This window comes from Dermacentor albipictus, unplaced genomic scaffold, assembly GCF_038994185.2.
Source record: "Dermacentor albipictus isolate Rhodes 1998 colony unplaced genomic scaffold, USDA_Dalb.pri_finalv2 scaffold_25, whole genome shotgun sequence".
NCBI classification, from domain to species: domain Eukaryota; kingdom Metazoa; phylum Arthropoda; class Arachnida; order Ixodida; family Ixodidae; genus Dermacentor; species Dermacentor albipictus.
The window spans coordinates 1,892,482-1,907,343 of record NW_027225579.1 but is presented as its reverse complement, the minus strand read 5'-3'; positions in this window follow the sequence as shown (position 1 = coordinate 1,907,343).

The window sequence follows — 14,862 nt, the reverse complement described above, 5'->3', positions numbered from 1 at the left end:
TCTTACTCAAGGAAAATTCGTAAGAGTGATTTTTTCCCCGTTTTTAGCCATGCGTTGATGAACTAATCGTTCTGTGGGAACCAGCTTCGAAACCACAAATCGGACACGTAAGTACTGCTATAGAAACACGCCGCAGACAGGCCAGCCACCCAGCTGCAACCCATTTTTCGCTCCAAGGTCCTCAAGGTTACAAGAAAGTCGCAGTTTCGCCCGAAGGGTAAAGCATTGATTGCGATAGCAAATTAGTAGACAGCTATACGAAGTAAGAATGGTAAGGCGAACATAAACACATCTCACTCGATGAGCGCGGAGTCTCGCTGTCATAACGCTTTCGTGATGAATAGCGGCTGCAGCAGCGAGTGAAGTGATCATCATCATCATCATCATCATCATCAGCCTGGTTGCGCCCACTGCAGGGCAAAGGCCTCTCCCATGCTTCCCCAACAACCCCGGTCATGTACTAATTGTGGCCATGCCGTGCCTGCAAACTTCTTAATCTCATCCGCCCACCTAACTTTCTGCCACCCCCTGCTACGCTTCCCTTCCCTTGGGATTCAGTCCGTAACCATTAATGACCATCGGTTATCTTCCCTCCTCATTAAGTGTCCTGCCCATGCCCATTTCTTTTTCTTGCTTTCAACTAAGATGTCATTAACTCGCATTTGTTCCCTCACCCAATCTGCTCTTTTCTTATACCTCAACGTTACACCCATCATTGTTCTTTCCATAGCTCGTTGCGTCGTCCTCATTTTAAGTAGAACCGTTTTCGTAAGCCTCCAGGTTTCTGCCCCGTAGGTGAGTACTGGTAAGACACAGCTATTATATACTTTTCTCTTGAGGGATAATGGCAACCTGCTGTTCATGATTTGGGAATGCCTGCCAAACGCACCCCAGCCCATTCTTATTCTTCTGATTATTTCCGTCTGATGATCCGGATTCGCCGTCACTACCTGCCCTAAGTAGATGTATTCCCTTACGACTTCCAGTGCCTCGCTGCCTATTGTAAATTGCTGTTCTCTCCCGAGACTGTTAAGCATTACTTTAGTTTTCTGCAGATTAATTTTTAGACCCACTCTTCTGCTTTGCCTCTCCAGGTCAGTGAGCATGCATTGCAATTGGTCCCCTGAGTTACTAAGCAAGGCAATATCATCAGCGAATCGCAAGTTACTTACGTATTCTCCATTAACTTTTATCCCCAATTCTTCCCAATCCAGGTCTCTGAATACGAATACCTCCTGTAAACACGCTGTGAATAGCATTGGAGATATCGTATCTCCCTGCCTGACGCCTTTCTTTATTGGGATTTTGTTGCTTTATGGAGGACTACGGTGGCTGTGGAGCCGCTATAGATATCTTCCAGTATTTTTACATATGGCTCATCTACACCCTGATTCCGTAATGCCTCCATGACTGCTGAGGTTTCGACTGAATCAAACGCTTTCTCGTAATCAATGAAAGCTATATATAAGGGTTGGTTATATTCTGCACATTTCTCTATCACTTGATTGATAGTGTGAATATGGTCTATTGTTGAGTAGCCTTTACGGAATCCTGCCTGGTCCTTTGGTTGACAGAAGTCTAAGGTGTTCCTGATTCTATTTGCAATTACCTTAGTAAATACTTTGTAGGCAACGGACAGTAAGCTGATCGGTCTATAATTTTTCAAGTCTTTGGCGTCTCCTTTCTTATGGATTAGGATTATGTTAGCGCTCTTCCATGATTCCGGTACGCTCGAGGTCATGAGGCATTGCGTATACAGGGTGGTCAGTTTCTCTAGAACAATCTGTCCACCATCCTTCAACAAATCTGCTGTTACCTGATCCTCCCCAGCTGCCTTGCCCCTTTGCATATCACCTAAGGCTTTCTTTACTTCTTCCAGCGTTACCTTCGGGATTTCGAATTTCTCTAGACTATTTTCTCTTCCATTATCGTCGTGGGTGCCACTGGTACTGTATAAATCTCTATAGAACTCCTCAGCCACTTGAACTATCTCATCCATATTAGTAATGATATTGCCGGCTTTGTCTCCTATGAGAGCGAAGTGATGCTTCAACGCAAACTGAGGGGTGAGAACACAGCGCGTGCAAAGCTACGGGCTCTGCGCGCTTTCCTCCCTTCCGCACGCGGGATTCAGCCATCATGGTCGGCTCACCGACGCACGCTTTCACGTCGGTGTTTCACGTAGGTGTTCAAAAGGTGCCTGAGACCCATCGATTTGCTGTAAGCGGCATACAACTCCATGCAGCCCATCCTGGTCAATATGCGGCTGTATGTCGGCAGGCTGGAACCTGATGACAACGGCTGGCCAGCGTGATGTGCGGCGACCTAGGCTGGGAAGGCGGTTTTCTGAACCAGCTTAAGCCAGTACCGCGCCGGGTGATTTATTTGCATAGACAGCGGCCTGGAGAAGGATGGCTAGTTTCGAGAAGTGTTGCGAATAAACCTGAAAATACAGGCGCTTACACTGAGGAGTCTGGAGAATGAGCTGTAGTTCTCGAGGTCCAGCAGTGGTGTCGGTGGACGTATGGCTTACGGTGAGGCTGCGGTTGGGCACTCGGACACAAGTTCGCTGTTCATGTCATGCGCCGTCAGCACAGCGCAAAGTTTCAAACGCCAGTTGCCTTCTGGTTCGGCCAACCACAGAGATCCAGTCCACCACTTCGTATCTCGTGTTAGAACCGCTGCTGCTACTCTGCGCACCAGAAAGACTGCTGGGTTGTCACGCACTGACGCAGTGCCGCCAAGTGTAGCCTTGGGTCACAGTCTGAATCTCACAAACACGGTTCCTCACGAAGGTCTCCAAGCGGTTAGCTTCGCCAGAGACCCAATGTAACGGTATCGTTGAAGCAGTCTATAAGAAGGCCGTGCATCATGCGACATCGGGCATTTTCTGGTATAATGCCATAATTTCGCCGCTAAAAGACACGCAAGAAGCTCTAAACACGGTAGAGAAATCGCCTTCAGTGGTGCAAGAAAACACTTGCTAATATAGAGCCGGACGGTAAAACTGCCGTCGGCTAGTGGTCGGCGTACAAACACTGCGACATCGTGTGCATGAGGGCTGGCGTCACCGTCGAAATGTGTTATCACGCGTCCATGATCTTGCGATGCTAGTGAGAGGCAGCGTGGAATGCGAAGGGTAGACAGGACAGGCGATTCCGATACCAAGTTCTTCCATAAGTTCTCAACGTCAACTGGTAGAGGCTCGTCCCAATCGACGCCATACCGCTATATCCGTTGGAACAGGCGTCGAGCTTTCAGCATTTCTCTATGTTAGTAAAGTTAGCGCTACGTCTTATGCTAGAATTGTGCTTCGTTAGTTTCTTCAGTTTATGTTTGTTATGCACTGCAACACAAATACATTGTATTTTTTTTTCTTTTCGAGTAAGATTGCACGTTCTTAATTAATGCATAGTGATATTCTACTATCTGTGTAAGTACCTTTCGTGTGTGATACTTTTAAATATCTGTTATCAGTTTACCTGCCACATTTTGCCATGTATGTATGGTCTCCGAAGCACCGTCAAGCTGTTTTCTTGCACATTTTAGCCCAGGAGTCCGGCCAGGATATTTTCTGGTAAATAAAGAGAATCTAATTGAAGAAAGAAAATGGAGCGACGCAGCCCTGTGGGTCAAATTGCCTGGCGAACGCAGGTACAACGGTTCGCTTCGTCGATGGATGAGTTTAAATACATGATAGTACGGTTTGCGTGGTGTGAATGATGTTCAAGGATCGACATTTGGACGAGTTGGTACTGGTTGAAGATATTGAAGGGGCAGCGCAAGATGACAAAAACAGAAGGCAGGAACCCACAGGAGAGCGTTGAACTCATAATTAACACTATTCGAAGGCATACGCAAACTTGTGTACTGCAACCCATAGCCACATGCTCTGCCATCGATGGCGTCTTTATCAGTGCGCAGGAAAAAACGCATAATCCTGTAATCTAATGCTACAGTATGAGGCGGTTTAAAAATTCAAATTCACTGTCATACACATATAATCATGGCATGCTCCGAGCAATGCCGCGCGACATGTGAATAGGCATTACCCGTTAGCGAGCATGTCCAGGAATTCTGGACATTCTCCTTCGGAACTTCACAGCAACGCTCAAGTGTAACTCAATGGGAATTTGTTTTCTAATTTATATTTCAGAATATAGGGCGAGGGTCAAAAAGTTTCAAATGTCTACAACAAGAGGGTAGTCCCTTCTAGCAACATATGCATTTTGGCACTTAGTCGGAACGTTGGTGGTACGTTAAAGTAGTTAAAGAATGTCAACCAGGGGCGGTGAAGTCCAACGACAGGAGAAAATCGTTTTGCACCCTCCCGCCAGAGGGCAAATTGGCTTGAAAAAGCGCCAAATTTAAAGCATAAAGCGATTTATTACAGTTGGCATTGAGAAGGTATTGGTAGAGGGAGTGTTATGCAGCCTGTTGGCCCGTGCAGGCTTTTGAGAAGCAGCCGAGATGGTACAGAGTGGTTATGCATGTGCATGTCTTGAGCGTGCCTGGGTATGGTTCTATGCGCATGATCGCTCTGTGTATGAGTGTGCGGGCGTGTACCTCCGTATTTGCGTTTGCATGCGTGCGAGTGCGTGTATGCGTGTGTCAGCGTTCGCGACTTGTGTGAGTGTTCGCGGCGTATGTGCGTGCCTGCGTGTGTGCGCGCTTGTGCGCGCCCTTGCGGTGCATGCGGCGTGTGTGTACCTGTACACGTGCCAACGTGTGCTTTTCGAGTTTCAGCATGCAGGACTGCGAAAAATGTGTGCGTGTTTGTGTGCGCATGGATATCTGTGCGTGCGTGTGTGTGTATGCGTATGACGGATGGAGAGAGAGTACGTGCGTGTGAGGGAGAGTGCGTTTGTGTGCGAGGGAGACAGTGTGTGTGTGTGTGTGTGTGTGTGTGTGTGTGTGGGTGTGTGTGTGTGTGTGTGTGTGTGTGTGTGTGTGTGTGTGTGTGTGTGTGTGTGTGTGCGTGAAGAGAGATAGACGCTGTTTAGAGACCAGACAAAGCGGACGTTGCGTACTACGCTGCGATATTTTCCTTTGTTAAACTGCACTGCATGACCAGAATATTAAAGTTCTTTTTTACTTTAAACTAAGTTCTGTGTTATCAATCTCGCACAGCCGGCGTATAATCGCTGTCGCGCTCACCTATCACTGTTTCCAGCATGTGCGTGCGCGCGAGGGAAAGAGAGCGTGTGTATGCGCGAGGGAGAGAGATAGTGTGTGTGTGTGTGCGTGCCAGGAGAGAGTGTGTGCGCGTGTTAGTGCCTCCGTATCTGCATATGCTTATGTGTATGTGTGTATGTGTATGTGTGTATGTGTATGCGTGTGTATCGCGTATGTGTGTGTGAGCGGTCGCGGCGTGTGTGCATGCCTGCATCTGCGTGTTAACGCATCTGTGTGTGTGCGCTTGCATGCTTGCGGCGCATGCATGGCGGCGTGTCAATGTGCACGTGTGCGACCGTGCTTGTTCGTGTTTCAGCATGCATGCCTGCGGACATAACTGTGCGTACGATGCGCGCGATGAAGAGGGCGTGTGAATGCGTGTGAGGAAGAGAGTGTGTGCTCATGCGAGGGAGAGAGAGTGAGTGTGTGTGCGTGCGAGGGTATTTGCGTGTTTGCGGGTGTGAGCGAACATTTTCCTGCTTACACCTACTCTTGGAAACGAACGCGATATGGAGACCAATAAAGCCCGTGTTTAAATCCACGAGACAAGTACGAATGACACTGCATTTGTAGCATTATCTCTTTCTGAAAGCGAAATCGACAAAAAGAAAGCGCCTGCGATGTCAGTAATGCCGCCCTTGGCTGCCACGGCCTGTAAGAGGCTGCCAAGCACTTCAACTTCGTTATCTTGCTTCCGTCGGTGGCAGCGCAATGTCTTGAAGGCAATTACGCGCAAAATCTGCACTATCATTCAATCGTGTATCGTTTCGGTGACCAAGCGAGCTTTCGGCAGCGCATGTTTGTTGCTATATTGACATTTCAACTTTAAACGGCTTGCCTTCGGAAAAAAACAATGTGAATAAATATCGACAGTCGTCTGGCCGCAAGGAACATGCTAACGGGGCCGTGTCATTCATGACAATATATCAAAAGGCTGGAAGCGGTCTGGTCGACGTTACCCTCGACCTTTTTCCGCATCAGTTAGGCTTTCAGAGAGCGCTTAATTGCAGGATATTTGTTCTTACCCTTACAGGATCATGTTTAATAAGCATATACTCGCTCAACTATACAATGTCGAACACAGGCTCCAAACTCCTCATTCGCTTTAGCCACCCAAGATCAATTATTTAAAAGATAACCAACATACATTCGTGAATTACGCACACAACCGCTCAACTTGCTCGGTATCCGGAGGTTACCGTCTGAACACTCGAATGACAATAATGTCAGGCAGATTTACGTTGATCTATTTCTTAAAATTTGGTGCCGTTAAAAAAGGCCACCTGTATATTGATAGTGTAGTAGGCATCTAATAAAGCAGGTGCGAATGCTCGGACAGGTTTTCTTGGCACAATTAAAGTTGATGAACTTAGAACACATGCATCCAAGCATGCACATCTGTCTTTACAATGTATTCTCCTACACTGTTCAAGAAACGCCTCAGCGCCACGGTACATCACAAAAGGTGTGCGGTATCATTATTTGCTCTCCCTAATAGATTTCTGAGCGTTCGCGGCATCAGGCTTGGTTTTCTGGCGTTATCAGGAATCAGAACAGTGAATTAGGGTCTGATTTATCTTGCATGAGTAATTCACAAATCGCGCAACACAAGGTTCCCGGAATGATGTGTGATGACGACATTGTGTCACTATCGAGAATGAATGTGATTTATACACGAGCGAATGTTTGTGGCTACGCAGCGACAAACCTAGGCCTTAAGTTTAGCAGAGAGAAATCGGGAATTATGATGTTTAATGAAAAGAATAATTACATGGTGTCAATTCAACAGCAAGTCATACGCATAGTCAAACAATGTATATGCATATTCAGCCATTGCATATTTGCTTGCTTAGGAGGGTATGGGCCATTCCTGATTATGTCGTTCTTTTTTCGGGTATGAGCCATTGCAATGAGCCACTTTAGACTTTCGCCCTTATCAACCAATATTTCGTCTGCCAATGCAGCCGTGTGGTTTGGGGCTGCTTCCACCACGGGCACTAGGTCGGAACTCATGTTTGCATTGACTGCATACGTATATCAGCAATAATTCTAGAAAAAAATAGCGGTATTTTTTTCTTTATGTGTTAACAATAGCCAATTAAAATATATTCCGCAAAGCACTCATCCCAATACTTCAGTACTTTTTGTTGTAACACACACGTGCACGGTACTGTATTTGATACAATGCACCATAATAATTTTGCATTGATTTCCACCAGGCAGCTGTTGTTATTCTTAATGACGCCAGGAAACCGAACCTGATGTCACCATCGCTCATATATGTAATCGGGAGTGCGCACAATGTTCTGGCACACATTGTGTGATATACCGTAGCGCTGAAGTGCTTCTTGTATGACGTAGGAGAGTCCGTAGTAAAAGCAGAAGTGTACTGTTGGGCGCATGTGCTTAAGTTGATGAACTTGAATGGCGCCAAGAAAACCCGTCGGAGCATTTGCACCTGCTTTAACAGAAGCGTACTGCACCATGAATATCCAGGCGGTTACTTTTTAACGGCGCCAAACTTTAATAGAGCAATGTAAATCTTGCTGACATTATTGCTATCATTCCAGTGTTGAAATTGGTAGCCTCTACATACGGAGTAAGCTGAGCAGTTGTTCGCGTAATAAACGAAGGTACGATAATTAAATTGTCATTAATTGATCTTAGGCGGGTAACGGACATGAGTAGCTTGGAGCCAGTCCTCGAGACTACCTAGCTGAGCGAATAATTAATACACATGCTTCTATTTTACAAATCTTTTACAGATAAACTCTGAAAGAATAACTGACGCTGAAAAAGACCGTCTTTAAGGGCGACCTGACCGAGCCCAGTCTTTTGTGATAATGTGATCAATAGCATCACTCCGTGAGTACGTTCCTTGCGGCCAGTCCGCTTTTGGTGTACATTTTTTTTTTCGAAATGAAGCAGTTTAAACCTTTAATATCAATACAACAGCGAAAGTGTGCCGCCGAAAGCTGGCTTGGTCGAAGTAGTGGTGCACGACGCAATGATAGTACAGATTTAGCGCGTCATCGCCGTCAAGACGCAAGGAAGATAACGAACGCGAACCGCTAGTAGTTCCTAGCGGGACCGTGCCAGTGGTGACGGTGCCATCGAGTCAAAATACAGGGTGGAAATACTGACTGTACAGGCGCTTTCGCAGCGGAGCTGTGTACCTCTGCCCCGAAATGCATTTGTCGTGTCAGGGAGCAATAATTTTGGTCGATCCTGGAGGTTGCGAAGTATCGGGATGTCATGCGGCGGAGGTGAAGCAGGCTTCAAGTGCTCCGCCAATACTACTACTACTACTACTACTACTACTACTACTACTACTACTACTACTACTACTACTACTACTACTACTACTACTACTACTACTAATAATAATAATAATAATAATAATAATAATAATAATAATAATAATAATAATAATAAAGATGCATTGTTTCCCGTCGATGGGCATGCTGGAATCATTTGTGAACCGCACATGGTCTCACGCACAGAAGGCATTGCTGCATATGCATAGGAGGAAATGTATGTACAACCATACAACATGACTCGTAAGAGGAGAGAGGCACCGACTGTGGGAGTTGTCTGCCGTACAAACGGTTGCTTGTACGAGTTTACACGAACATGCCAACTGCTAGTACTACCACCTAGACGATGCTGCTGATGTTCCTTTGAGGTATGCTTCTGCTTCTGCGTTTTCGCTATGTGCTTCGCTGACCTCGCTACCGAACAGTGCTGAGATCCGGTATACGTGGTATCATGTACAAGCTCACATCTAGATCATGTGATCCTTCTCTTGTTGATCCTTCTGTCCAAGCTGTACGATCTACCAACTTTTCGTCACCTCGGGGAATCAGTACGTACGACTGTGTCCGGCAACGATTCTTACGTCCTTGTCTGTACCGATCGACCAGCCGCTACGTCGCTTCTTGTGAGTTGCGTCATCTACAGAAGAAGCCATCTGTTCTCACTGATGGTTCACTCCTACCTCTTGGCGATTCTACCGAACCCTTCTTGCGTGTTGGTGTAGGCCTGTTGGCCCCTTTCCCCACATCTGGCTGATGCAACAAATGGATTGCCGTCGCAACTGATTGTACAACTTGGTTCGGGTTCACCAGAACCCTTCCAACAGACGTCGCCTACTTCCTCTTGCACAACATCATGTTCACCACGGCGCTTCTCGTCAACTTCTTACCGACAGGGGTCGCTCCTTCCTCGCTACAGTTGTGGTCTACTTGCTCCGCTCCTGTTCTACCAAACATAAACTTCGTACTGCATCCCACCCTCAGACGAACGATCTTAGGGGGCGGCTTATTCGATCAATAGCGGACAAGCTCTCCATGTGTGTTTCTGAAAACCATCTTGATTCAGATACTGCTCTCACTTTTCTCACATTCGCGTACAATTAGTCACGCTACGACACTATAGGTTACTCGCCATTTTATTCCTTGTACGGCCGAGATCCAGTATTGCCTTTTATACAATACTGTCTACCACTCAACAGCCCGTGTTTCAGTATACCCGCCATGTAATTGCTCGAGCCCAAGAAACATGCCAAGTTCCTCACCGTCGCCTTTGTGCTTCTTAGAAAACGCAGGAAAGCGTTTGTGAGATTAGTCACCGTGATGCCGATTATGTACCCAGAGATCTTGTCCTTCTGCGATCTCCCAGCCGCCGCTTCGGCCGCTCGAAAAAACTAATGTCCCGCTATTCCGGCCTTACCGGGTCCTTTGTCAGGTAAGCGACGTAACCTATGAGATCTCTCCGGCCGCACCTACTACTCGCTCCATCCAGACATCCCATGACGTCGTACTTGTCAGCTGCCTAAAGCGCTACTAGTCCGTTTCAGCATAAAAATCAGCGGAATGGCGCTTCCACGCCTGGTGGAAATACGTTACACAGCTCTGCACAACGCTGAGGAAGATGAGCACGAGCTTGGGACTGAAAAAGACAATGCTTCAGAAACTAGACTGCAGTAGGATTGTCTTTGACAATTACTTTAAATTACTGCAGATTCTGGAACTTACAAAAAATTAAATTATGGAGCTTTACCTGCCAAAACCACCATCTGATTATGAGGCACGCCATAGTAGAGGACTCAGGAAAATTTCGACCACCTGGGATTCTTCAACGCACACCTAAATCTAAGTACAAGGGTGTTTTCGCATTTTCGCCCCCATCGAATTGCGGCCCCCATACTGTAAATACGCTACCCGTCTTGCTTCTTCTTTCAGCAATAATATTCTAAATTGAACCTAACCGGAAGCTTTAGCTCCTACATGGGAAATGAGCAATGGTTTCTTCTGACAATCACTGCACCGAAATTAATTAGTCATGTTGAACCCAAAAGAAACCGTTAAAATGAGATTTCAGAAACCACGAATTTTTATATAACTTCCACTTTTTTAAAATTCTGAAAAAATGCGAAATTAAAAAAAAACGCTACCTGAAGTATACAACCCCGCACCTCACCAACTAAAAATAATGTCGCAATTCTCTAAGCTGCACCTAATATTTCATTTATTGCAGACGAAAATGATACAACATATCCCACCCTGATATATGTCACTAACTCCTGAATGTGGCATTCGCAAAACCTTGAAAAACATTGTAACAACCTCACATACGTCATAAATTGATGCGTCAAACTTGCCCGATTGAGATGCTCCAATATAGAGATGTGATATTAGTTTTTGATGCTAACGAGCGGATTTGTAAACTTCGTACTTCTATTCTTTTTTCAGATTTACTGATTTCCGACGTCTTGTCAATACTTCCATGGCCTAAATCAAAATTATTTTTGGTGCAATCACTGTGACTTAACGTTCGCTCTCAAATGCTACACGTTCTCTCTTAAGAGGAAGCTTTAGCTCGGGTGCTCCTATCTAAATACATGTAAAAGGAGAATTCGTTTTTCTAGGCAACCACTGCACCAACTTTGAGGGGGTTTGCTGCATATAAAAGAAAAACTTAGAATCTCGTGACTGTTGGTTTCGAATTTTCGATTTAGGTCGTCAATTTTTTATAAAAATTTCGCAAAAATCGCAAATTTTCAGAAAACGAAACTATCAAGTTTACAACTCCGTAACTCAGCAAGAAAAAATGATATCGCAATTCTGTGAATTGTACCTGATAGCACATCTAAAGCGGACAAAATTGATATGTTACACATGAGCCTCAAAAAATGGGGAAATCTGTAATTACAACTTTTGCAGAACCCTCGTAAACAACGTAACAAATTCACGTAAGATGTAAAGTGACATAACAAATTTGTCCGCTTTGAATGGTCTAATGGATGCCGTTTACAGAATCGCGATATCTGTTCTTGATGCAGAGCTATTAGTTTGTAAACTTCGTGCTTATATTTTTCACAAACGACTGAATATTTGAAAATTCTTTTAACAAAATTGAAGCCCTAAATTAAAATTCCACTTCCAACAATCACTAGAATTTAACTTTTTCTCTCAAATGCAACAAACTTCATTAAAATCGGTCCAGGGTTATCTCAGAAAAACGTTTTTGCGTTTTTACATGTATTTGAATAGGCCACGTTGGAGTTGGGCCCGAGCTAAAGCTTCCTCTTAAATGCAGCAATTCTCATTCAGGTCGTTGAGCCATTTTCTCACAAAATCATGCCTTTTACATGTATTTGAGCGGCCGGCATCGAAGATAGGCCCTAGCTAAGGCTTCCTCTTATTCAATAATTCCGGTTCTATCGGAAACCCACGAAGCACAAAGCTGACTATATATGGACGCCCACGGCTGCAGTGGTGAACAAATAATAGGAAAATACAACGAAGGAAACCAAAGGGAAGCTTTGCGGGAGCCATTATCTCGGCCAGACATCTCACCCGGAATGCCGACGAGCTGTCTGGCAAGGTGTCTAGCAAAATAGTCGATTCATTGCCAGTCGGGCAAGTAGCAGATAAGGCCGATACATGAGCGCGCTCGTTTTCAAATACCGAGGTGAAGCAACAGTCTCAGGGTGCACTTCTTTTTATTATGTTTTCTTTTGTTGTGCGTCATGGCATACGTCACGGCGCGAATTTCAAATCAAAGAGGTAGATACGCCACGTGGTGGCGAAAAAGGAAACCAAACGCTTCTCCAGAATTCCTGGGTATGAATGTCAACGGGTTGGCATGAGCTATGCTCTCTCTTTTTAACAATGCATTGCGCATGGCATTTCAGTTAGGAGGAAATAAAGAAAAAAAATGCTGGCGTGGCATAGCGGTAAGGTGCCGGGCTCGGAATCTGTAGGTCGGACGATCGCATCCTGGTCGGAGCAGTTCTTTTTTATTGCACTAAAACGCTCTTTGTTGCTTTCTGTATTCAAAAAAATATATACGGTGTCCAGGCACCGCATATTTAACGCGCTAGAGCTGGTTTTCGCACGAGTAGCCAGTGCCTCCCAGTACGCCGCGCCTGCCCAGCGCCCCAGCATCCAGCGCGCAGCACTGGACCCATAATCCGGCGCACTGGGTTCCAGTGGCACTGGGTTTGGCAATAGGGATGTTTTGCAAGAATTCACAATTATCTGAAACCTGTTTGCTTTGAGAATTTGTTCCAGGTACCACAAGCACACTTAATTCAGAAGCTTGAAAGCAATACAAAACGCATCAGCGTATTCTCGAGCTGACCAGACAATAATAATGGGGTGCATTCTTCGATTGGTGAGTGGTCGACGAACTATGCAGTTTCGGTGTTTTAACGGCAGCACTATCGATAAAGGGCCCTATACGCAAAACCACTTGCGCTTGATGATGCTTTTTCTAATTTCATCGTACTATATTTATCGTTTAGTTGGCCGTAGGTTACGTATGGCAGACTCCTGCGAACAAACCGCAAGCCAATATTCCGTACGAGCCTGTGTGCGATGATGCTTTTTCATTGCCTCGCACCGTGTTTACCATTCAGTTGGCCGCAGTTTACGGATGGTACTCTCCGGGGAGCCAACCACAGGGCGAAATTCCTCACAAGCTGGTTTGTGAGCACTATCCTACGTCTTTTGCTTTTAGTTGTTTCCTTACGATCACGAGTAAATCCGGCTTATTTTGCACATTAACGAGCCCTAGCTTCATGCTCCGTAAATGCTTGACTTGTTCGGGTGAACGAATGCATCGTCCAGCCTGCGAATAGTGTGAACCGTTCAAACAGCACGAACTATCTTTATCGCAAGGTCAAACAAAAATAAAATACGTCAACTTGTCAAGCAAAAACAACATAGAAAACTGATTTCTTTCTAGCAAGCGCGTATTGCTCCGGAAATGAACCTTCTCTGCAATGATTATTCTGTTTCCGAGTTGTAGAATAAGAGCTGAAATATCATGCAGGATTGAAAATATTGCAGCGGCGGAAAAGAAAATACACATTCAAAAATACTTATCTAGGAATGCTTTGCGCTAAACAGGAAGTAAGAGAAACCTTGGATGCCTTTCTTAGGCGGGACTTTCTACTTACATTACAATGTAGTTAAATTGTGCACTGTCGTTGAGAGGCAAAATGGCAACATGCAATGATGTGTTATTGCTTTTTGGGCCGTTATATGCGTATCTGATTGCTGCAGACGACATGTAGAAGAAAGTTTAATAGACAAACAGGAAGCAAGCACTTGAGAGACCCATTATCGATTGTGGTGCTCTCTTTCAGATCGATAGATCACTTTTACAGGAAATTGCTTGCCACCACCTCAGCACTCAAGGCCTGCGTGCACCTTCGACATTGCCTTAATCGAATGAGAGATGCAGTCCACCTCTAATGTTTTTCAGAGCAAGATGTCAACGATAAAAAAAATGATACAGTAAATTAGGTCATGGCCAACGCATTCGGTCAAGACTGTAGCCGTACATTACAGGGATTTTTTGCTTATTCCGTGCTCCCGAAACTTCTCAATTTTAGAGTGAAGTTTTTATGTCAAATAAAGGGACAAACAATGTATCTTTTAAGCTATGTACGCAGAGAGGTGACGAAGTGAAATCACTGCAATTGGACTTCTCATATTATTAAGTACATATGAAAATGAAAAAAATGGTAAGGAAAAAAAAAGCCACAGTAGACCAGGGGTACTCAGGAAGCTAAATTTTAACTGATAGGAATAGTATGAAGCGTTCTCCTAAATGAAAAGCAATAGGATATTAGCAATAACAAGGCGTGCTTACTTTAAAAAGGTTACCTGAATATTTCAACTCGCTCAATGTAAACAGTCTTGAAGTAAGAGCTATTAAAATGGTGATTGATCTTTTAATGTCAGCACTTACGAATTGTTTTCATCTGTCGTTGTCAACTAAAATTTTCCCTGAAAAAAATGCAATGCGAGAACCTCAGTCTTATTCGATGAGGGTACAGAAATATTAGCACGTGTACTTGCCTATCTTCATCCGACAACCACGTTTCACCCCCTAACAAATGTTATCGCACAGTGCAGGACGCGCCTGCATGTATCGGAAGTTTCTGGAATGTTATCGATGGTTTCATCCGCTGTCTGTCACCGAATGTTGTGTAATCTGATTGCATCATGTGCGCGACGCAAATAATGTAGAACTTTGTGGAAGGCACGCGGGTCCCAGCGATTACTCTGGAACATTCGACGACTGATGTATAAAAGCCGACGTGCTTGACCCGCTGATTTTGACGATCACCGACTCTGTTCGCCGTTTTCGCCGTTCTTTAAGTGTAGCCTG